The sequence below is a fragment of the Penaeus monodon genome, chromosome 33, assembly GCF_015228065.2.
Source record: "Penaeus monodon isolate SGIC_2016 chromosome 33, NSTDA_Pmon_1, whole genome shotgun sequence".
Taxonomy (NCBI): Eukaryota; Metazoa; Arthropoda; class Malacostraca; order Decapoda; family Penaeidae; genus Penaeus; species Penaeus monodon.
Genome location: NC_051418.1, coordinates 28,188,398 through 28,188,597, shown reverse-complemented (window position 1 = coordinate 28,188,597; position 200 = coordinate 28,188,398).

Here is a 200-nt window from a genome sequence, read left to right as displayed (position 1 = left end):
TGTCTCTTTCCGTCAATATGTATATTTCGAACGAACGCCCCCCCCTCCTCATTTCCCTTCACTTAACGGCGATGAACATTACAATCAATGTACAGATGAAGTTTAGATTGGTGATCGCTGAGTCGCTCCGAGTGTGTGTATATGCTCTCTGATGAATAAGTAATTGCAAAAAAATGTCTATTGATAAAAAGGACACCAGT